The sequence below is a fragment of the Megalops cyprinoides genome, chromosome 22 (genome assembly GCF_013368585.1).
Source record: "Megalops cyprinoides isolate fMegCyp1 chromosome 22, fMegCyp1.pri, whole genome shotgun sequence".
Classification (NCBI taxonomy): domain Eukaryota; kingdom Metazoa; phylum Chordata; class Actinopteri; order Elopiformes; family Megalopidae; genus Megalops; species Megalops cyprinoides.
The window spans coordinates 20,995,380-21,018,335 of record NC_050604.1 but is presented as its reverse complement, the minus strand read 5'-3'; positions in this window follow the sequence as shown (position 1 = coordinate 21,018,335).

The following is a 22,956-nucleotide window of genomic DNA, read 5'->3' as shown; positions in this document are numbered from 1 at the left end:
GGATAGAGAGGAAGAGTAGGGTGATGAAGATGGAGTTGCTATCACAAATTCCCTGACAGAAATGAAACTGAGGCTATGCGACCAGTTGGTAGTAGTGTGTGTGTATGTATGTGTGTGTGTGTGTGTGTGTTCTGTGTATATGTGGGGCATGGAATCTCTTGGCAGGAGCACATCCTAAGGAATGAAGTTTCCCATACATGAAAGAGGAAACCCCACCATCAAACCAAAACACAGCAGAAGTCCCACGATCATGATAAAAACTGAAATAGCACTGGGTGCTGAGCTTCGATGGGGATTGTTAAAACCCAGAGGAAATTTGTCTCCATGCCTCAGAACCACAAATTGACTAAATTTTAATCAATGTCTAACTCCAGAGGGAGACCAGTAAACAAATAAAAAAAAATAAAAAACAGTCGGCAAATCATCCACGTTGAAGGTCTTCATATTGACTTTTACTCAACATTGCGCTCATCCATTACAGCATATGAACATGCCGTGTGTATACGTATTGACTGGCCTGAGTTTGATTCACCAACATGATATCTGCGCTTTTTTACGTACATATGCCTCCTGTTTGCTTGGTAAAAGAAGCATGTGTTCACAGAACCAAGGAAAGAATTTAGAAGATGCCCCCATCACGGGGTGATACCTGCTCCTCTTCAGCTGTCGTGATCCGGGCTTGGATGAGCATTGTGTCTGAGTGCAAACGGACAAGTGAAAAAGCCTGTGTACTATACTGCATTATTGTCGGCCCCTGGGATTTGATGACATTTATATGAATGGCAAACATGTCTTACGCACGCCATTACCGCGTAGGAGAAATGCGAATGCTGTAACGCCGGCCGCGCAGCAGCAGCTGGGGCGACAGCACAGTGTGTCAGAGCGCGCTTGTTTACGGTCCGGGATGCGGTTTGCGTGACCCACATTCGCCATACCCCGCTCGAGGCTCGTTAGGGCATCCGTCCCTTCGCGCTCGATGGTTGTGTTTTCCGGTCCCGGCTCGTGCGGAACGCAGGATTATGGGACCTGATTACCCTCGGCACGCGAGACGCGCATATGGCTACGCTTACAGCGGGCCGCAGCTGCGCCCCAAACTGGAAAATTACAGGCAATCTGTAGAGCGGCCGCCGTTTTTGGATGCGTACACCACGTCACATGTGGGCATCAGAGACCTGCTGATGTTTACAGCCCCGAATGGGAGCTTAAATGATTTTACCCCGTCAGGGGAGAGAAGTGACGTGTCGCTAAGCTCTCATCAATCAGTGTGCACTGCTGCGCAATAATGTCCCATCAGGCATTTTAGGGGATGGTATAGTGAAGTGGTCGAAAAAGCCAAGATCCCAGTTTACTCCAGTCAGCAATTCTACCTGCGGTACTAGCTTAATTAAACAAGTAACTGACAGTGGAAACAAAAGACAGGAACAAAAGTTACACCTTTATTTGTAACTAACAAATGATGTATTGTAGAGTGGAGTAACTCCCAGATAAGCTCTCTTCCAGGAGTGCTTCTTTCACAAGTCCATTTGACCGCTCTGTGAGATGATGATGTAACTTCTCTCTGACTCTGACTAACGAGGGAGGTCATTTCCAAATGTAATTTCAGTGGACATGAATTTCCATACAACCAAAGCATGAAGGTTGCAATTGATATAGGTATGGCGATTGATGTGGGTATAGCGGTTCTTACACTTGGAGATGATGGAGGTAATGCATCTGGCCACAGGCAGCCCTCGTCATAGGGTTCATTGTCTGCTCAAAATTTGTAAACCATATCACGCTAAGATTTAAGATTGCCAGTATGTGCAGGGGCCACAACACATTGATTTAGGGTCACTGCAAGGTTCAGAATTACAGATCTTGGACTGGTCTGAACCCATTGATTATGTAATCATTTACACATGCTGTGTGTGTACAAAATTTTTGTTATTTTGCTGCATACAGACACACACACACACACACACACACACACACAGCGCACATGCACACACGCACACACACATACACACAAACTATTCATAGTCATGATTCACCCCTCATCTATCACAAGTTCCTGTTTGGTTACATCACCCTCTGTGATATCATTAAAATGAGCAGCAACTAAATTATTCAGTGCCAAAACATGTGAGGTATATTGTAGTAGAATATCAATGAGCGAGAGGCATCTTCATTTTTATATTGCTGTCATTTTGTATAAGTCATTTTGTATGACAGCCCAAAAAAAAAAAAAATCAACGAAATGAGGAATAGCCTGTGGATTAAAGCCTAAAGCCAGAGAGAACTCTACCTAAAGGCTCCAGCTCCGCCCTGCAGCTATATGATTGGCTGCAGGGAGAGCAGTGGGTGGGGCTTCTCTGTAGCCAGAGCATCCCTGTCAATCTCCCCTGTCCTTCCATCCAGAGTGGAGACATGAAGGTCACATCTGGATGACATTGCGGAGAGTGACTCGCTGGCAGCGTCGCAAACGGAGCACAGGTGACGGATATCGACAGAGTCAGGGCGCTCGGGCGCTTCGGCATGTGCCCTTCCAAAACAGGGGTTTTGAAAGTGCACGCCTTCACTGCCCTCCCCGGTCCCTAGCCAGATGGTGTGGGTGGATGACCTTTCCTGGGCGAGTCCTCCTGCACTGTCCTCAGTTTGAATAGTACATTATGGGAGCATGTCTGTTTTTGATCAGCCGCACAGCACCAGGCTTGGGTAACGTCAAGCAACGCCGCGGTGATCGCATAACATCAACGTAACATGTCTCCCAAACCCAAAGTTTACCCCTGACAACTCATTGCCGATAGCCGTGAGTGCTGCATTGTGTTGCCATACCTGGACTGTGCAGCTCCCAAGTTGTTTTGTGAGGCTGCTGATGGTATTCCTGCCCTGGTAGGGTAGATATTGACTGGACAGGAATTGCATCAAGTCACATGATTGTACAGGGAGGGTGAAATTCACCCATTGACTGCAGGGGGTATATAGAAGACACTGTGTAATAGAAGCAGTGAATCAGGCTAGTGCTTTCCTGGAGCCAAGTCTATCCAATCTGGTACAGCGTGATTACCTTTCCAACAACCAGAGCAAAAGAGTCACCCATTACAGTACAAAGAATGGCTGTGTCTGCCCGGATCCAGATGGCTACCTGGACTTTGTCTGCATCTGAAGATTACGGCTGAAGCTGGAACAAAATAAGACTGGACACCTGTGTGTCTCAGCAGCACTGCGGTGTAGTGGGTAGCAGTGTGCTGTAGCGGTAAGGAGAAAGGGGTAGTTAACCCGAAAGGTTTCCTGTTAGATTCCCCGCAGGGGACACTGTTTCTGTCCCCTTGGGTGAGGTACTTAATCCACAATTTCCTGGGTAAATATCTGGCAGTATAAATGGAAAAAAATTGTAACCTTTGTAAGTCCCACCCGGATGAGAGTGTCTGCTAAATGACAACAACGTAATGCAATCTGGTTGGTTGCTGTGATCAGAGATAACGTGCACCTGTCTCCCGCATTCACTGTATCTCCATTGTTCTTAGAGCTTATGGTAATGGAAATAAAAGCTTGCCAGCTATCCCATAACTGGCTTGCGAGTCGGGCAGAGACAGTAATGCTTGAAGGCAGAGTGGGCACTGGCCACCCTCGTAACAAAAACAATGGAAAACCACCCAGAATGTCGACCGGGCAAACCGTCCTGGCTCTGACTCCATAGAGGGAGAGGGGTATTAAATTCTGATCTCACAGATTAATGGGACTCCGAGCGGTGCTAAAACCAGCGAGGCTCCAGAGCACTGCGTTTCAGTCCTCCATGGCCCCCCGACATCTCTCTTGCTGGCATGTTAACCACATCGGGAGGAAAAGAGCACATCGTGTCAGAATTATGGGTTACGTCTTGCAAGGCTCTGTTAGCAAAGATGAATTTTGGATAACCCTCAGCGGTGAATCATGTAACCCCCCCCCCCCCCCCCCCCCCTTCAATGTCTCCAGAGAACACGCCGTGTCTCATTACGCCCTGTCTGTAGGTATTGTGGCGAATAGCCTTCCCTTTTACAGGCTATTAACACATTTCTGTCGCATGTGACTCTGAGGCAGCCACACGTGCGCGCCCGACCGGGGCTCCATCGCCGCGGCGATGGGAAAGGTTAGCTTGTAAACCCACGGAACGCTGTCTATCTCAGGAATACATCTTTCAATCAATTCTATTAATAGACCTTCCGTCCGCCGCTCGGTTCAGTTGATAGCTATTGGCTGTTATTCTGCCAAGGGAATGATAATACTGTCTGACACGCGGCGAAGGCAGAAATCGAGGGAATACTAGTGTTACTGGGGTTTCACGCTCGGAAGACTGTATACATTTTGTAGAGAGCATGGGCCTTTTTTTTTGTGTGACACTGGAACATTCTGAAACACACTTAAAATGTTCTGACAGTGAACACCACTTCCCTAATCAGTTTCTAGAATGAAGGCAAGCGCTTAGTGAAATCAGTGTCCAGACTATTCAGAGTTTACATTGCAACATAATTGGCTTGCATTGATTAAATGATAAAAAGTTCACAATGTTGTGCACATTGCAGTCTGACATCGTTTAAACGAGTTAGCGTTTGGAAGAGAAATGATAGCACTATTCAGATGTTAGTCTGATAAGCCGCAATCTAATTTGAACGCGTTTGCGCACGCTGATATTTCTCGCATCATTGCATTACAGCACGGCATCTATTTGATTCAACGCTTCCTCCAAACGCACAAAAAAGAAAGAGGGAAAGAGAGAGAGAGAGAGAGATAGAGAGAGAGAGAAAGATGAGGCAGAGATTAGGGACGAGCTCTTCCAGCTAAAGGCTCGTGCAGTGTGTCCCTGGGGGGCCACCGTTCAGCAGGCCTATGCTAATTGCAGTTTTGCTCGTGCATGGATGAACGTTGCTCGCCCTGGCCCCCAGCTCCATTCTTCACCATTAACCTGCTTCATTATCCGTCTCCAGTCAGTCTCCTATTCTAACTGAGCACCAAATGGCCCATTGCGCTGCAAGTTTGTCCTCTGCCTGATAAGTAAATACACAGGAATGCATGAAAGCTACAGACATAATGAACCGTGTGCTTAGTTGGCTATTTGCGGGTCTCAGGTGGCAATATTGCTCAAGGCAAAGCCAACAGCCATTAACTTCCCCGTAAGTAATTGACAGAGCTGACGTCCAGGCGAAACACATAAGCTGCCGCAGTCATTCCACTAATCAATTGGCAACAGTGGATCTCATTTATTTGCTTTTCCCAGGTTTTGAGCAGACAAAATTACCACAAAATTCAGAAGTGGAATGAACTTAAAGTCCAAAGAGAGTCTCATGTATGTCTGCAGTGCATAGGATGTCAAAAGTTATACTTCATAAAAATTTTAAATACAACCCCCCCTTCCCCCCTTCCTCCTCCCCACACCCACATGCTAATAATGCTGAGCAGGACGGGTCCCAGGCTTTGACCCCAAATTTATTAAGCCGTCTGCAAAATTTACAGACCCTCCAATGTAATTTTGCTTCTCACGACAGGGCTCTTAAAATGGAATGCCCCTTACAAGAAAGCCTAGGCTCAGCAGAAATCCATATCATCTGAACGTCATTTAGGTTTATGGCGAGTGAATTTTCATTTTTTTTCTCCGCTGCCAGTAATAATCTATGATATATAATATACAATGTATAATATAATAAACATGATATAGATGCAGCTTTCTTTGCAGTCCCATCAGATATGAAAACGTGAATAATGTCTCATTCTGTGCCTCTTAATATAGATTTACCTCTAAAAATCATCTTATCAGTAAAATATCAGCAATTTTTAGATTACAAGTATAATGCTATGTGTAAATCTGGATACTGAAATGAATTTTTTATGGAAAATTATTTGAAAATACATTGGAGCAAAAGTATTTAGTTGAGTGTGCCGAGCTCAACTTGTTATGTGCAACCAAGTACTTAAAAGGTGTTTTACTTTCTTATTGAATCCACCATCATCATTCATCATTGGCATTTTTAGCAGACACTCTTATCCAGAGCGATTTACATAGGTTAATTTTTTTTACCCATTTATACAGCTGGATATTTTCTGAGGCAATTGTGGGTTAAGTACCTTGCCCAAAGGTTCAACAGCAGTGCCTCACCGTAGAATCGAACTGGCAACCTTTCAGTTACAAGTCCTGCTCCTTCCTAATATGCTAGACTGGCAAACCGAAGGTTCACATTAATTGACATTGCAAAGCAGTGGTATCACACTCAGTCGTGAATTGTACTGGAATTTCCTCGGACTTGAGATGTGCTAATGAATTTGTCTGCACGTTGTCCCAAACAGCGAAGCACTTACCATACTCTGTGTCACAATACGCGGTTACTTCATAAATATGGCGTCAAAACAACCCTGCCTTGTTGACATCCCTTGGGCTCTTGACAAGAAATATGTAATCAGCTTAAGTTAATTTAATGTAATTAAGTTGCTCTGGCTTCAGCACACCCTCAGTCTAAGTGTCCTTCAGAGGTGTTTTCTCTCTAAAGAGGGAAAAAACATACATGGCATTGTAGTGTGATCCACACCACTGTCAGTGCCATGGGACATTTTGAAGAGGAATCGGTGAAAAAACCTTACCAACAGGGAGTCATCGTACCCTATCTAAAGCGTGCCTCTGTCCTCTCTGGAAGTGCGAGTTTGGAAATCCACTATTCTATAAAGTCTTTGTGGCAGAGGGCATATTTCTGTGTCTGGCTCCTCCTCCCACTCTATGTTCCAGTTGATCCCTAGAAGTGTTGCAAAACAACCACAGCAATTGTTATTGATCCAGAGCTATAAATACACTTTAAATTTCACAAGTTTCTTAGCAGAATATTTCTTTTTTTTTGCTGACATATATCCTCATTAAAAGTAGAATATGATTAAACTAACAGAAACCTTTTTTTCCCCCTCTTCCCGTTCATAAAACATCAAAGAGGCCAATCTGCATAGGGAACAGAATGTCTTCAGAGGAACCTCATTTTACAGGAAATTGCCATGTTGGTGATGGCTGATAGTTTGTGAAAGAGGGCTATTTAGACTCTCTTCAGATAGGCATGCAGCTAGGGCTTCTTTCTTCCATGTACTCCACACATTCAAATTTTACCCCATTTAATAAGTATAAACATCAGTTTAACAAGCAGAATTATGTCCTTGACTGCAAAATGTCACAGTTATTTACCTCTCGTGTCAACTGTACAGTCTACTTCAACAACCAGCTGTTATACAAAGAAGTCTTCTGTTGCTCTTATAAAGCGTAACAGCTAGACATCATATGTATGAGTAACACATTGCTGCGTCATGCTTATATTTGAGATTTTTTTCAGGTCAGCATTGCTGTGCTATTTGCTGTTCTGCACCTTTTGCATGTGCTGTGCCCACTACTCTTGTGATACACGTTTGATGTATGCCACTCAATCTTGCGTTGATAGCCCCTGATGTCTCTGGAAAAGAGTATCAGCCAAATAAATAAAGCCATTAATAAATTAATTGATGTATTTTTAGGTGGTCACAAACAATACACGTTCATGCTTCGATGTACTGGACACAGCTGTTCACAGTGGTCTCACGTCCACTGGCTGTCCCAAAACACACAAAAAAAGCAACATCAGTAGCATACTTATTATTTACGAGAGAAAATTTGAAACAACAACAACAGTAATTTATTAAATGCAAATGTCAACAAAATTTAACTTGTTAAGAACATTAACTTAATTGCATTCATTACATTACAAACATCAATTACTCTGTCTTCAAAAATACAGTCTGTGGAGGCACAAAAAGAAATAAATATTTAAAATGTTAACAAAAAAGAAATGACATGGCGAAGTTGCAGCCATCTCTAGGTCCAGGGGGAGTTTGAAGATTATATTGAACATAAGGATAAAATAATACAATTATGTTTGGAGGACTTTGACATATTTCTGCCAGCCTTGTCTATCTTTATTTCTGTAATTAACAGGTTTTTGTTATTTGTGTGATTTTTTTAGAGTGTGAAGACCGTGTATGTACAGGGCTGCATGCACCTGAGTATTAGCACGCATTCTAATTATCTTCCTAATCAGGCTTCTCAACACTGCAGAAACATGACCATTTCAGCCCCGGTATTAGCAAATAGATCAAAGTGTTTATTCAGAGTACCCCGCTAAATGACATCTGCTTAGACATTTTCAAGCTAATAGAGCAAGTGTATCAAAATTAGCGGAGCAGTTCCCTACAAATGATAAAGAACACTCTTCTTCTGATGCGCGCAGGCATGAAAACACATACACACACACACACACACACACACACACACACAAACCTTGCTTCCAAATTTACTGGATTCCAAATGTACTCCCAGAGGCTGCTTAATCCTGTACAGCCTCGTACCTACGACCAATATTCAGTATATAGTATATTCAGCACTCCCTCTCGTGTGATATTGCTTAAATGCACAGTTACGTATGGTTTCAAGGGGCATCACAGAGTGCAATTAATCTGCATCCATTTTTTTGATGCGTTATTTTTTCTATAATTAATTAATCGAAATTAACGTGTTATTTTGACAACCCTAATATATACATACATAAATATGTATGTGTATCTATGTGTGTGGTTGTGTCTGTGTGTCTGTGTCAGTACTCCTTATGAAAATGGCTATAACTTTGTGCAGCAGGAGTGCATCATAATTCAAAACATTATTTAATAATGTTAATTATTTATTTGGCAAACACCTTTATACAGGATGATTTAACCCTTATCCAATACAATGACACAGGAATAAAACCAAATTCACTCCATGTACCAGAGAAGCGCAGGGATCAGTTGGGGGGCCTGTGAACTTACTTTTACCCACAGGGTCGGAATAACTTATTGAATATAAAAATGTGACGTACACTCACTAACAGGATTTTCAAATTATATTTGCTACAGTAAATTGGGGAATGGCAAAGGTTATTTTTGCCAAAATACAAAATCAGATTTTGAAAAAAAAAAAAAAAGGTCCCGCAGAACAGCAGACCCCCTCGTGGGACGGTGAATTTTGCTATGCTGCCATGGTGACCAAGTGGCACATTTCCCAGATTCCCTGTCCCGCCTGGAGACCGTGAGAGGGGACAGGACCTCAGAATGCCCTGGGGTGCCTGTATTGCTTGTGTGGGTCAACACTGCACTGCCTGACAACAGTGGCTTTCTGATCTGCTCCACAGGTCCTGTGACTCTTGTTCTCCCTAACCTACTCTAGTCCCAGTCCCAGTAGGATAGGCCTGTGTTTTATGCTCAGAACCCTGGAGACGTGACATCTAACCTGCATCCTCTAGCCACTCATCCTCTGTGGTGCCATTAACCACATTATAGAGCTGTTTTCCACAGTCATTACTGTTTTGAGACTATGAGCATACCTCGGGGTGGGTGGTAGGGTGACTTCTGACGTCAGTGACTCGCACCCTTGACTCCCTGGAATACTTGCTCCATGGCTAGAGGAAATATAAGTACGGCTGACGGTGTGGAATAGCCCTGAAAACTCTGGCCTTGTGACTGCAAGGTCACAGGTTCATATTTTAAGTGTGACAAGGCAAATGTGCCCTCAGGCAAGGTACTGTCTCTGAACTACATAAGCAAAACAGAGGTGGCATATTGCACAGGCCACAGAAAAGGCAACCTCAACTTTGCAAACTCTTACACTGGAATGTGAACTTAAACCCTACTGTGCTGGGCAGTTGTTTCTTTTTGTTGAGCATTAGAATTGGAAATAGCTTTAGGAATGATTATTGCCCCTTTTTGGTTGTAGCTGGCCTTAAATGGCAAGAATCGAATCACATTGGTCATAATCTTCAAAAGCACCTTCATAATCTAAACTCATGTAGTTAACTGAACTCATGTCAATGTAACCACATTGGACGCTGAGAATGATAACTGCAACAGCGAGAAGTGATGTTTGTGATGTCATCAAAGCTTCCGGGTAGTGTCAAAGTTTGACGGGATGAAAGAGAGAGAGACGCAAAAAGAACGAGAGTGAGTGTTTGTGTGTGTGTGAGAGAGAGAGAGAGAGAGGGAGAGAGAGAGAGACAGAGAAAGAGACAGAGTGGAGACCTTTGTGTCCGCTGCAATCACGCTGTTATTATTGGTATTCCGTTAAAACCGCAGGTATAAAATGAAGCAAGCCGAGCGGCGGATGGCCAGGTCACTCCATCTTATGGGAAATAGGATTTTGGCTTTGTTTGTTGTTCTCTGACGAGTGGAGAGGGCCCTAAAACCATCCCAGCCTGGTCAGGGGTCCTTTTTCTTAATAACAGCCAGACTCCGCCGGTCCGCGGCTGGCACACAATGGCGGTGCAGTCTTGTCTGTGTTGATTTTGGGGGCGTGCGGCACAGGGCATGTTCTCGGTCGTCTCATACAAAGCCCCTCACACTGTAATCCCAAAAGGGGGGCGTTGTAGTGTGGAAGCTTGTTTAAAAACCAAGGCCCACACCGCAGCGCTGAACCGCGGGCCTTGCTTGTGTTTGATTTCACCGCTAGAACTCTGCTGAATTTTAAATATTGATCTTTTATTACAGGTACTTAAATGGATGTCCTCTACTCCCTGCGCTCCACGGCCAAGATAAGCAGCCAATGGGCCTCTTCGGAACTTCAGAGCTTCCTGCTTTGAACACAGGTCTAAGCAGCATTCATTTTGAAGCAGTACCTCTTGTTCTGACTCAGGTGGAGCGTGGAATGGTGTGGAAAATACGCAAGCGTACACAGTACGTGACATCAGTCAGTCCGCCCTATCGTGCTGTGGGGAGATAGCATTATTACTGCCATTCAGCAAATTGTGAAACGGACAATACAAACAACAAACAAGGCTCACAGATACAACAAGTGAGCAGAGACACTCTAAGAGAAAGCATTTTAGTGTGTAGATGAAATGTACATATAGTGTTATTCAACATTGCTGTGAACAAACATTCCCATAAACTTCCTGCTGTAAATGAGGTTTTGGCTGGGATTCAGTAGAAGGGCACAGAAAGATCCAGTGTTAAAAAAACCCACTGCTTACAGGCACATAAACTCAGAGAAAGTTGTCACTGACTGTTAGAGAAAGCACTTTATACTTTATTAAATTGAATCTCGACTCTTTAATTTGGACTGTTTATAACTGGTCAGATTAAATTTGTCTCTGGAGTTTTCCTACTTTCTATTAGATTTCCATTACATTTTAAAGTATGTACTACTTTCAGATGTATTTTGTACGAAGTGGTTTTTTTCCCCCATAAACTAATCAGAAATTACAGAGTTGTTAAAGAAATGCGTAACCATTTTTTAGTGGTGTTCGTTGGAGTGACCTGCTTTGCTCTCGAAGACGAACACGGCAATTACCGTCGCGCGTGTCCCCGAGCTGAAGCCATCACGCCCGGGCGTCTTAAGAAGCTGTGACACGCAGGCGGCGGTACGTGCGGAACAGGCGTGTTGGGAGAGCCAGCTACAGTTGATACATGTCAAGGACAGTCGGTGCACTTGCGTGCAGCCGGCGCGCTAATAAAGCCGCTGCAACCAGCGGGGACGTGAGCGTGCGGCGAGTCCAGGGCACGATCAAATGAAAACCCTTGTCCCCTTAAACCAACTGGTAACAATGTGACAGCCTTCAAGTGAAGGTAACGTTGGTGACAACAGAAAATCTGGAGTAAAGTAATGCGTTTTCAATGCAATGTGTTTAATAATGCACTTCATTTATGATAAATAATATCAATGTCGATCAAGTCAGTTGACGTACAGTTTCAAACATAAGCAAAGAGAAAATGTCTTTATTTTAGCATGTGTAGTTAATCATACCGTAACATAAATTAGTAATATGTGAGGTTTATAATATTGAATAGCATTGGCATGCATGGGTGTAGAGTTTTCTGGATTTGTATTCCCTTCCCAAGGTAAACACAAGAAAATCAAACAAACCTTTCTGGAATGTGCTGCTGAAGCTACGCAGATCACCAGAATATATAACTGCCATTCTGAGAAAATCGTTTGACGTTTGTTTATTTCCAAAAGGTTCAAACTTCATCTACTATTATTTTCAGTCCGCACAATCTGTTATCATAACATGCAAGTAAATTATCCGAAGAATAAATACATGCACTAAGATCTATACAGACCGCGAAAACAGATGACAAAAGACTGTGGGAGTGAAGCTATCTTAACAGCAGCTCTTGTAGTCTTTTAAAGTGGAGAAGCGTTAAGTATTACAGATGACGTGCCTCTGCAATGTCATTGGTCGACCTCTTGTTATTGATTTCAGCGCTGCTGGTGAGATTATAATTAAAGCAGGTGTGTTAGGGAGTGGCTCTCTCTCTCTGGCGCGCGCACTCATTCAGCCCGCAGGTTTAGCTAATTGAGTGGATGGGGTTACACCTGGTCTTCGTGAGGTTAGCTTGGTGAGGACTGTGTTTGTTTTTTGGTTTTGGTTTGTGTAATGAAGTTTGTAATTAGATGGCTGGGGGTTTGACCTCCTGTTTTCATTCATCCTCAATTACCTTTTTGTTGTGCACCATCTAATTGAGTCTTTTAGGCTATGTGACTAAAATTATTTATGTTTAGATGCTTTTTTCAAACCTTCCAGACTCTGTCTGCCTACTGTCCACTTCAGCTTAATAACATACAGTACAGCGTTCTACAGTACCTGCAACGTGTTTTTTGAATCACATGATGGAGCGCAAAAAACACATTTGGAAATGTGAGTAACACCTGTTTTTTTTTTTTTTTTTTTTTTTTAAATATGTTCTGCATTTTTGTCATATTGAGTTGTGCTATATGTATTTTCAAATTGAAGTGGTGAACTGAGGCTGCCTGCTGGTTCTTTGCAAGCTTAATCATGGCGGTGTCCCAAACTGGGTAACAGGTCACCAGTCCCTGTGGATTCAAACAGTTCTGTGGCCTGGAATGAGGATGAGAGACGTACTTTCACATGTAAGCCTGTACAATACACTGAGGAATATGTTTATGCCGGCATCACGGCGCACACAACCAAAAAAAAAAAAATAGTTCACGTTCATATTGACAGCTCACAAGGAAACCACGTCACATGTAACAGGCAGAGGAAACATAAAATCGAGAGCTGAATGAAATATTTAAAAAGAACGCAATTGCTTGGAAATGTTAAGGACTGTGCAGTGCCCATTTCAGGACATCCTCTGGTCTGCACCTGTGTCTCTGCCCTGCCACAGGGGGGAAAAAAAAAAAAATCTCAGCATGCAGAAGAAAGTGGAATGTTTGGATTCTACAGATAATACATTTGCTAGATCTCCCAACTGCAGTTGAATATCTACATATGAGCCCATGGGCAGGCTGTAAGGTGGCTATATATCATGTCTGGTGTGATTGCAGAGGACCAAAGCCAGTACCATCTTCTTGGTTTGTTTCAAGCTGCCCCGGCTGCGTCAGGCTCAGCACCCGGACAAAACGTCATATCAAAAAAAAAAAAATTAATAAATACTATGTAGACATCCGGATATAAGGAGACAACTGTGGGTGCACTGAGGTCTGTCTGCATCCCCATAGCGCCGGCCCTGGACTGCATGCAGATAGGAGTCAGGAGGCTGTACTATATAGCTGGTGCAGAGTCACATGACCCCTTAAGTCATTGCTTCCAAATTAGGTTATGTGGTCTGAATTTAAAAAAAAAAAAAAGTGGTGATGGACATGTTTGTTATAGCAATGCTGTGCTTTTAATGTGGTGGAGCTGAAACAAGTATTTCAGACAGGCTGGGTAAGAGAGGCCCGACCGGCCTTCATCTGTGCTGGGGCCTGGTGTAGAACCATGGAGGTGGAGGCAGATACTGAATCGGACCATGAGGTCCCAGACCCAGACGCGCCCTCTCTGAACATTTGTGTAACCCCAACTCGCCAATTTAAAATGTGATTTATATGATGGGTATTTTTTGACAGAAGCAGTTTTGTGCCCACGGTGGTTTGTGAGGCTGTCCTGTCCTCTCTGTTGGGAGAGTGAAAAGGTCAGATTGCTTTCATGCGTTGGGCTCGACGCGGCATCACCTCTGCTTTTTTCTCCAGCGCGTCGGCCCACGCGCATCTCCCTGCCATGCAGGGCGTCTCATAAATACTTAACCAGGATCTTCCGCCTTGCAGGGAAATCTGGCATCCTCCACTCCTTGTTCTTAAATTAGCCGTGTTGCTATAAAAAACGCATGTCCTCCTTTGAGGAAGGTAGAGTAATTGTCCCGTTTTAGCTCTTGCATTAAAAATCCATTGAGCTAGAAAAAAAGTTGGGCATCCTTTATGCACGTGTGCACGCACTCACCCACACCCATACAAAGCCAAGCAAAATCCATCAGCTAAGCAAAATCCATCCATAGAGCCACAGACATCAGCCACTGGGTAAGTTCTGCAATACCGCAATTGCACCATTGTAAGACTGACTTCATAGGTAAGCTCTGTAATCAAACTGAAGTTTTTATTTTTCTCATCTAGGAAGAGTAACTTGTTGTCCTGTCACTCCTCGGTGCTCTGTGTAAGCCTAAAGCAGAGTGAAAAGCATGTTCTTGCAGTCACAGTGGACCGCGGCGATGCTGTAAGAATATACAGTGCAGTCACGTGCACAGAACATGGAAGAACCCGAGAAAAAGGTTGCCAGAGTGGCGGAATGCCCAGGTCGTGTTTTTCCATGGTTTTTTCTTCTTCTCTCTCTCTCTCTCTCTCTCTCTCTCTCTCTCTCTCTCTCTCTCTCTCTCTCTCTCTCTCTCTCTCTCTCTCTCTCTCTCTCTGTCTTTGCTTTGATAGAGCCTTCTTGCGGTCTCTCTGGAGGATCTCCTGACCTTATGTTCATGGGCACGCAATGTCACTGGTAGAAATAAGGCCAGGCATGCCATGGTTTTCCCGTTGTGTGATTTTGTCATGAGCTTTGTCTACTAATTGCACAGTATCTCGCTACTGCAGTGATAAACCGTTAATGTGCCACAGCTGCCCAATAGAGAGAAAAATCATCTCTCTTTCTCAGCTCAGCCTAAAATTGATGCAAAGGTACTTGCTTTTTTATTTCTGGAATCTCTGTTACAGCCACACAAAATCCATCTGTGTCTGCTAGACGGCACACCAGCCAGCTTCAATCTAAAGCTAGCACATTTTGCCTGGAGGATGGAAGTCTTAAACGCGCATCCGGAGTAAACAGAGGATAAGGATAAGGAGGTTGCTTCCGAAAAGTGTGCTATTTCCACCTCATGAGACGTGTGATAATGCATGTTAAGGGACGCGTCAGGGTTATCTGGGGTGACATAATAAAGGAATTAGAAGCTTGTTCTGGAAGCAGATGGTGCCTGAGCCCGTCCAGGGAAGCATTCCATTCTTTTCTTTTATTTTGACATCATAATGCACGTCTCCATCCATTTTAGGTCTCTCAGATCTTTGCGAGTAACGTGGTGAAATGAGTGACAACCTTCTACAATCTAATCAGTGATGCAAGGAAATTATGGCATGGCAGAGGGTGAATTTTGTCATCCTTTGGAAGGGGGGGTGGGGGGGTGGTAGTGTTTATGAGGGAGACTGTGTAGGTGTGTGCCTTGAATCAGAGAGTCATGCTGTTGTATCAGTCTCATTCTTGAATCGGAGAGTTGTGCTGATCTTTTCCTGCATCAGCCGCAACCAGCTTGAGCCTTTCCCTCAGGCTGCGAGAGTCTCTTCGCAGTAATAATGCAGACTAATACTTTTTTTGGGTACAGTAACTCCTCGGAAAAGGAATTTGCCTGAGGGTGCTCATGTGTATTAGTTACTGTGGGCGGAATGGTGAAAGGATGCTGTATTGTAGTGGAGAGGTCAGCCTTTTCACAAAAACCATTCCTCAGAAGCATGCTGAATTGTTAAATGTCCTGACCTTGGAGTCTGTGAAGCATGTAAGTGCAAGGAATTAGCTTCCTGGACATGAAAGTTTCACCCAATCAAAGCTTTTAAAGTTCATTCCTGAAATAATTTTGTGCTGCATAGTGACACATTTTTCATATGTAGTGGGTTACTGCCTGATTCACAGGTGTGTTACAGTGCTTAATGTGCCATATTAACATTTGGCACATGAGTGCTTCATGAGAAGCCATCCATATTTATTTATAATTTTGTGAAACTTGGAAAAATGTCTTTCAATTGACTAAAATTTACATTGGAATATTTTCCTTGCTCAAATAAATGTTAAAAAATATTCATAGTCCCTAGCATCTTCAAAACAAAGCCCTGCAAAAATAGTCCTCCTTCAACATTCTGTTGGTATTCATACGAAGCTTTTGGAATTGTTCTAGAAATTGCTTGTCTAACCCTTATATTAACACTCAAAATCAAGTTACGCCCACAGAAAGATCTATTAGTAGTATTCATCCTTGTGGTTAAACGTAGAGAGCAGTCTACAAAATTCGGGTACATTTTGTCAGATTTAAGGGTCATTGGCCTTCAGGTGATGGCTATGAAATATTCACATGAAGATGAACCTGTCAATTTCCAATGTAGGTTCCATTATCTAGAAGTTCAAGGTTACTAGAGGGGTCGTTACATTGTATTAAAGATAATTTTACCCTAGTATCCTGTGAGGAATGTGATTCAGGATGCAAACTGAAACTATTGCAGATTTTCTTTCTGCACAAAAGCCTAGGATATTCAGGATACAACATCTCAAAATGTACCATTTGGTTTTGTGTTAAAAAAAAGAGAAAATCCTGCATTTCTGGCAGAATGGCAGGAAAAAAGGAAAAAACCAATTTAGGAGCCAGGGCACAAAAAGAGGCCATACAGATTTGTCAGACTAATGACAATCCCCACCATGCTTTGTGACTTCTGAAGTGGTTTCTTCAGTGCTGACAATGCTCATCTTTCAGAGCTGTTAAAGTGCTCCAACAAGTGCCAAAATAAGCGTATTCTTCCTTTATCTGAGCAAAAAAAAAAAAGATCTAGTCAGTTTATTTTTCTTGCTGAATCATGTTGTTGTTAAAGTGTGTGGGACTGAATCTGGAGCGTGTTGTGTAGAACTGTTTTGTGCAGCATTAAGGGCCTGTTTAATCAGACATCCTGTCCCTTATTATTCTGACTCCTCCTTTACAGACAAATAATGCTTGTTCACAGCCCCTGTTCAGTACAACTTGGGAGAAATAGAATTGTTCTTGTCTGGGGGGAAAAAGGAGCCAAAATACCACGTAATGTGGCATGTACTTGCACGTGAATGTGTGCGTGCATGATACAGTTGTCAGATGGTAATAGACACCTTGGGTTAGTGCATGTGGAAAACTTAAGATAAGGCTACAGTGAAGACGACACACAGATGTAATGGGGGGGGGGGAGAAGACCACATGACTTTTTCCACCTATTGATAAACCTGAACCACAAACCGAAAATGAAATGGAAATGGAAACGGCTGCAAATAACCATTGCTAACTGTGGGAATATTATCGCAGAACACGGACAGGCATTGGGCAACTGGGCATGTTTGCCCAGGGTGCTCACCAGTTCCTCAGTCGCACACGTTGTGTGAGAACTTGGTACAAACTTGTAAAGTGGGCTCAGAGCTGCGGTACTTATCTGCTTCTTGGAAGTAAACCGCCTTCGTGCTGGACTGTAATTAATCGACATGGATCAACAGCACATGGGTCTGCTCCAAATCCCCCCGACACGTACAGTCCTGTTGCACGCTGGCTGGCGGGTAGACGCAGAAGCACTCCACTCCCAGCAATCAGAGAGGCGGCTTGTTTCTATGCCTCGGAGGATCTGGTGAACTTTTCGGTTCAAAGGTCGCAGAGAAATGGGCACAGAGGCACGTGCAGCCATCGGAGACCCTCATGTACAGGATCGGAGCAAGCCGAGCGTGAGGGGATCACCTGGACTCGCTCCTTGCACACACACGCAGAGGCTGGAGCGTCACTGAAGCACCTTCTGGATGCCTCTGTTTACATGCAGACCTTACCATGACAAGCTCCCCCCCCCCCATCCCCCCGTCAAAGAGCTGCTTCTCCCCCAGTTCATCACATTTTCCAATGTAACTGCAGGTTACTGGAGGTAATTGCACACACTTCATTGCACACACTGTCCTTTTAGTCAGATCACGTTCCAAAGTCGTATAATGATGTGTGTAATTATCCCGAGAGTCAGGAAATCAATCGACATGTTCATGTGGCTTCATCTGCACAGATTGGACGTCTGTACCTTCAGTTCACGCTTTGCCAAATTAAGTTTTTTATAGTATTGAACCATGTTCAAAAGAGGTTTTTTTTTTTGACCAGTGACTTTTGAGCCCTGCTGCTGTTTTTTAGTGTCTTGTGAAGGTTTGAATAATGACCTCGATGCATCCTAGAAGTCTTTAGAGTTAAGCTGATAACCATATTAATTTAAAAAAAATTATTCACTCCTCCTGTCTGAGGAAAGGACCCTCCTCTTGAACATATTTGATAAACAAGCCAACGCTTGCACTTAAATCCCACACGCAGCTGATCCTACTCTTTAACAGCAGATTTGCTCTGGCTCCATACAGTGATCCATGGGTGCAGATAGGAAAACCACCGTCTTCATTCATCACTGCTCCTTTTGTAAAGGAAAGCTATGGCCCTCTAATCTAAGTGATGTCAGGATAGGGGACGCTGTACCTTTCTGAAGTGACACGGTGCGCAGTGCAGCTCCTGTCTGAGGTTGCCGTGACACCGCTGCCCGCACACACATGCATGCGAGTCCAGGTGGTCAGGTCATGTGATCGCGTGGCTCGCCCTGATCCCTGCACATAAGCGCCCCCCCCAATGGAACACGTGCCTCTGTCCCCCATCCCTCTTTGGCCTTTGAACCAGAAAGTTCACACGAACCTCCAGGGCACCGCAAGGAGCCCCTCCCCAGTGTGGGAACGCTGGAGTGGAGGGCTCTGTGTCCAGCCCTCGGCCAGTACTCTCTGCTGCATGCATTTGGGGGAGGGGGGAGGGGGAAGGGGGGTGCTTTGGAACTAGCCCCGGTTCTGTTGAGTCGCGCTGGTTAATTACAGCACAACATGGTAGGTAGTGTTTTTTTGGGGAGGTGGGGGCAGGGGGGACCATGCAGCTCTCTTTGAGCTTGTACTCAAGGTATGCGGCTTGGAAGTGCAAGGGGGAAAGCCTGTCAAATCGATGCGCGGAAAGGGCCGGGGGAAAGCTTAACTATTAAAGCAATTATTAGCAGGGGTCTTTGAGGCCTTGTCACAGTCCAGTTGAGCCTGCTGTCTAAGGCATGGAGGCCCTACTGCTGGAAGCGGGGCCCTCTGGCCCGTCCAGGCCTGCACCATTTAGTTCTCATGCTGCTCTCAAGGAGAAAAAACACCAGCACTGCACTCTGTTTTTTTGCTTTCGTTCCGGATCGCTGGCATGAGGAGAGTTCTCACAAAAAAAAATGTGCCACCTGATCATTCCTGGGTCGTCCCTTAGTTACTAACATCAGCAGTCCCTTATGAAGTGGTAAAATCTGTTCAAATGTGCCAAAATGAGGGATACTGAATTTTAGGACTGTATTTTAATACATGGCAAAATATACTGCATGGTTTAGAGATGTATATAATACAATATATGCATGACAATGCATAAATGAAAGTTGCAAAGACTGACATTTTTTGGATGCAAAAATAAACTTTGACCTTAAAATGCATACCTTGTATTTTGGACGTTGCATTTGACTATCAATTGACTGTCATAACAGTTTGCTCCTAGCTGTCTCTGCAAGTTTGTGAGCTGACGGCTCCGTGTCCCTTTCACCCCAGCCTCTGTCAAACCCACCTGCTCCCAGGCATAATTGCAGGGTGTTGTGTTAAATGCCTTAGACCCATTACAGGTGGGTGGCTGCACCAGTAGCATGCGAGCCTGACTCTAGGAGGAATAACAGGGAGTTGAGTGATTGTTCGGGGGGGGGCAGGGGTGCCCTGAGTGTCTCACGGAGAACCCCCTCTCACGCGACCCCCTGGCCACTGTCTAGACCAATACAGATCTCCCTCCGGCTGCCGATAGCTCCACTACACGGTGGCTGCCGGTCAGGTCCGCGCACCGCCTGGCGCTAACTTCCCGTGCTAAGGCCGCGCAGAGGTCTGGTGGTGCTGGGATTGCCACGCGCAAGTTTTCAGGCATCATCTTGTCTTCCTTTATTGCATCCAGATCCCACGGATGCCGTGCTTTCTGCGAAACATTGGCCCGGGCTCCCCCCCGCCCCCATTTCTTCCGTCCTCTCACGAAAAACAGTCCTGGCCGTCCCCTCACGGAAGGCGGACCGCTGTCCCCGTGCAGTGCGGCTCCGCAGCGCGGGAGTGACATTGATCAGCGGAAACGAGCAGCACTCGGGTGCCGTTCTGTGTAATCTGCATGTTTAACAACATGCGCGGGTTTCAGACTCCGTGCGCATTCTATCTTTTGTCAGCTGTTTTTGTGGCAGTTTAGCGTATTCCACGTGAAAAGAAGCCACACCGTGAAATTTATAGACACCCGGGGACCAGCAAGTGTGTTTTCCCACAGGCTGTAAAAACATGTTCCTCTCTGTCACTCCATCTGTCAAACACACTTAGCCAGCTAATCAGAGAATGATGATAGGAAGATTAAATAGACTATTAGAGAAGACATTGTTTGGAATTTGAAAACCAAAAAAAAAAAAGCTTTTCGGTGGTAATATGTGTTCACTGAATCCAACCACAGTTGTTGAGATATTTCTTGCTGTCATCCAGGGAATTGCTTAAAGAAGTGTTCTTTTTCATTGGGCTCCTGGTGAACAGAAAAGGATTAACCTATTTTGAGGAAACAAAATTTGACCCAATGACAGAGCCATATTTAGGACCTGGATACACTTCCTATGTAGATTGGATGTTGATGATGTCCATTTTCAGTGGTTTAATTTGGACTGAGCATATTGTTAGATTAATGAAACTACGCATGCAAGAATGCAAGAATTATCAAACACAGCCTTTGCCTGTCTGTACTCCTAAAGTTTACTTGAAACTTCAGTTCTAAAACGATCATCAACATTCTCAGACCCCCACTAAGATAGCTGGTTTGGGTACCAACTGCTGCAGTTTTATACTTGAGCGCAGTGGTTGGGATTTATTTCATATTTAACTTGATTCATTTGGATACACACATACTTTGCATACAGTGGAATGCAATGGAAGATTGGCAACTCACCCGGAATGAGACTGTCTGCCAGGCAAACATATGATAATGTGTGGCCATTAAGAACTGTTTACCTAGCGCTCAAAGGGGACATTGAGAGACGATGGCCCAAAAAGTGATATCCAGTGTAAAGAAGCAGGAATAGGAGTGTTGACTTTAGTCTTGATAGTGGAAACGTTGGATAGGCTAACCAAGAGTGAACTCTTTCAATTAAGATTGCTTCATCATTAGCATATTTTCAAATTGACCTTGAGGATTAGAAATAAAAATTGGTAGAGAGATTACAAAGAAACTGTTTTAGATAAATGAAGGATTCCTTGTGACTGTGGAGACAGTAAATTTTTTTTCCCAGTGTTTTTTTTTTTTTTTTTTTTAGCAGTCTATCATTTAGTGTGGAGGCTGGACTTTGGTAAACAAGCTAGCACAATTAGTGCTCATGTAATTAAGTTGACTCTTAATTTGCTATAGGCGGAATGCTTAAAATATAGAGGGACATTTTCTTCTGACAGTGCTCAAGGTGAAATGTAAATGTCTTTTTTCTTTATAAAGTTGTAAAAAAAATCCTGAGAAACTTTTAAATGTAAAAGTCAGTTGTGAAACCAGCCTCAATTGCTTTGAGTAAAAAAATAATAATTATGACAAGATCAGTGTGGAAAATGCTTCAGAGGATTGCCAACACTCAGGGAAACAAGCTGGCATGTTTTTTTTTTCTTGTCTCTGCAAAGATGTTTTCAAATTGCTACTACACAAATAACTATTGTTAGAGTAAATTAAGCAGGTAGCTCCCTGCTTAAAAAGAAGTAAATTACCTGTAGCTGTGCATACACATACATACAGTACTAGTCAAAAGTTTGGACAGTTTTATTTTTTTATTTTATTTACTACATTTTAGAATAATAGTAAGGACCTCAAAAATTATGAAATGACAGAAATGGAATTATCCACTGTGCAAAAAAGTGTTAAACGAATCAAAATCTTGTATGTAGAAGCTATTGTAGAATAGCCGAGAGGTGATTGGTCCCCCCCCCCCCCCCCCCCCCCCCCCCCCCCATGTTTGGTGATGCCTTGATGGTGTTTTATTCACCCAAACCCGTGACAGGTGAAAGTAACAAAAATATTAAACTAACTTAATGAAAAAAAATGAAAAAAAAAATACTAGTACAAACAAAAAATTTTAATTTTTTTAAAATATATTTTTTGTAAAGAAATTCAACTTCACTTTCATTTATATTTGTCTAAGTAACAAATTTCAAGCTTTTAAGCATTTAAACACCTCTTAAAAGGAACTTTTTAAAAGGCACAAGACTATATGGAAACTGGAATACACAAGCTGTTGCTGAGGAGTGCAGGAAACCACAAATAACTCATTTCATTTGCTTCCAGCATTTCCTCCTCTTCTGCAAAACGTTAACACACAGTAAATATCTTAATCTCCCCATCAAATCACAGATTGTGCCATAATTAATTATACAGTACCGTCCTCTTTGCTCAATTTATGACGTTGGGAACACTCACATTAGCATGTTTATTTGCTGTGTGGGGAACATGGCCTCTGTCAGTCTGCCTACAGAAAATAACAGGCTATTTAAGGAGCGTAATCAGTTTTGAGAGCGGGAGAGATGTTAAAGTGGATAAAAACGCTGGTAATAAATCTGTCGCACTGCTGTAAACACCCACACCAAACAACATGATCAGTGCCAGCGCAGCTGTGCCTTACATATCGGTCTATATAGCCTGTGATGGAATGTTGTACTCGAGCAGTTATTGCAAACATTGAATGTCGTAAAAGCAGCAGTTGCATGAATTATTTCAGGTACACAGGTGTTGAGTGCTTTGTTTTATACTTGAGGGGGAAAGAAATCATAGAAAAATTAA